Here is a 2,136-nt window from a genome sequence, read left to right as displayed (position 1 = left end):
AGCCCAGATCAGAGCGAGAGAAAGAGAGAGACCTCAGCCCAGATCAGAGCGAGAGAAAGAGAGAGACCTCAGCCCAGATCAGAGCGAGAGAAAGAGAGAGACCTCAGCCCAGATCAGAGCGAGAGAAAGAGAGAGACCTCAGCCCAGATCAGAGCGAGAGAAAGAGAGAGACCTCAGCCCAGATCAGAGCGAGAGAAAGAGAGAGACCTCAGCCCAGATCAGAGCGAGAGAAAGAGAGAGACCTCAGCCCAGATCAGAGCGAGAGAAAGAGAGAGACCTCAGCCCAGATCAGAGCGAGAGAAAGAGAGAGACCTCAGCCCAGATCAGAGCGAGAGAAAGAGAGAGACCTCAGCCCAGATCAGAGCGAGAGAAAGAGAGAGACCTGTGCCCAGATCAGAGCGAGAGAAAGAGAGAGACCTGTGCCCAGATCAGAGCGAGAGAAAGAGAGAGACCTGTGCCCAGATCAGAGCGAGAGAAAGAGAGAGACCTGAGCCCAGATCAGAGCGAGAGAAAGAGAGAGACCTGAGCCCAGATCAGAGCGAGAGAAAGAGAGAGACCTGAGCCCAGATCAGAGCGAGAGAAAGAGAGAGACCTGAGCCCAGATCAGAGCGAGAGAAAGAGAGAGACCTCAGCCCAGATCAGAGCGAGAGAAAGAGAGAGACCTCAGCCCAGATCAGAGCGAGAGAAAGAGAGAGACCTCAGCCCAGATCAGAGCGAGAGAAAGAGAGAGACCTCAGCCCAGATCAGAGCGAGAGAAAGAGAGAGACCTCAGCCCAGATCAGAGCGAGAGAAAGAGAGAGACCTCAGCCCAGATCAGAGCGAGAGAAAGAGAGAGACCCGAGCCCAGATCAGAGAGAGAGAAAGAGAGAGACGTCAGCCCAGATCAGAGAGAGAGAAAGAGAGAGACCCGAGCCCAGATCAGAGAGAGAGAAAGAGAGAGACCTCAGCCCAGATCAGAGCGAGAGAAAGAGAGAGACGTCAGCCCAGATCAGAGCGAGAGAAAGAGAGAGACGTCGGCCCAGATCAGAGAGAGAGAAAGAGAAAGAGAGAGACGTCAGCCCAGATCAGAGCGAGAGAAAGAGAGAGACGTCAGCCCAGATCAGAGAGAGAGAAAGAGAGAGACCCGAGCCCAGATCAGAGAGAGAGAAAGAGAGAGACCTCAGCCCAGATCAGAGCGAGAGAAAGAGAGAGACGTCAGCCCACATCAGAGAGAGTGAATACATACATTTATCGGGAAAGAATACTTTTAAAGCCCTCAGCACTTTGCAGCTCCTCTTCTTCCTGCAGCCTTCCACCAAGACACGCCCCCTCACGAGATCACCCTATCACTGTGCTTGTGGGCGTCCAAACTATTGGCCATGTGACAGATGCAAGGTCATCACTGCTGGCCATGCCCCTTGTGCGCCTAGCCCTCCAATAGCAGTGCAGACAGTTCACGTGCCTGAGTTCGTGTAAGATCACAAACTACTGTAGCTGCTGATAACAGCAAGTAGTAGAAGCCCTCTATGTTCTGGAGATGTCTGCACTACTCTGCAGTCCACCAGCAGCCATGTCCGCACTGCTCTCTGCTCCACCAGCAGCCATGTCCGCACTCCTCTCTGCTCCACCAGCAGCCATGTCCGCACTGCTCTCTGCTCCACCAGCAGCCATGTCCGCACTGCTCTCTGCTCCACCAGCAGCCATGTCCGCACTGCTCTCTGCTCCCCCAGCAGCCATGTCCGCACTACTCTCTGCTCCACCAGCAGCCATGTCTGCACTACTCTCTGCTCCACCAGCAGCCATGTCCGCACTGCTCTCTGCTCCACCAGCAGCCATGTCTGCACTACTCTCTGCTCCACCAGCAGCCATGTCCGCACTGCTCTCTGCTCCACCAGCAGCCATGTCCGCACTACTCTCTGCTCCACCAGCAGCCATGTCCGCACTGCTCTCTGCTCCACCAGCAGCCATGTCCGCACTACTCTCTGCTCCACCAGCAGCCATGTCCGCACTGCTCTCTGCTCCCCCAGCAGCCATGTCCGCACTGCTCTCTGCTCCACCAGCAGCGATCTCTGCACTGCTCTCTGCTCCACCAGCAGCCATGTCTGCACTGCTCTCTGCTCCCCCAGCAGCCATGTCCGCACTGCTCTCTGCTCCACC

The 2,136-nt window shown here is 55.9% G+C and overlaps 1 protein-coding gene across 1 annotated transcript in view; it reads right to left on the bottom strand.

Annotated features, from left to right (window-relative positions):
- Window positions 1-1,353, bottom strand: part of HINT2 (histidine triad nucleotide binding protein 2) — a 14,364-nt gene extending 13,011 nt beyond the window's left edge. Inside the window, exon 1 of the mRNA XM_066602177.1 lies at window positions 1,226-1,353. The gene's annotated coding sequence lies outside the window, so the exon portion shown is untranslated. The remainder of the gene's footprint in view (window positions 1-1,225) is intronic.
- Window positions 1,354-2,136: the final 783 nt, after the last annotated feature.

The sequence above is a fragment of the Eleutherodactylus coqui genome, chromosome 5, assembly GCF_035609145.1.
Source record: "Eleutherodactylus coqui strain aEleCoq1 chromosome 5, aEleCoq1.hap1, whole genome shotgun sequence".
Taxonomy (NCBI): Eukaryota; Metazoa; Chordata; class Amphibia; order Anura; family Eleutherodactylidae; genus Eleutherodactylus; species Eleutherodactylus coqui.
Note: the sequence above shows the minus strand (reverse complement) of the source record. Positions and strands in the feature narration are given on the sequence as shown.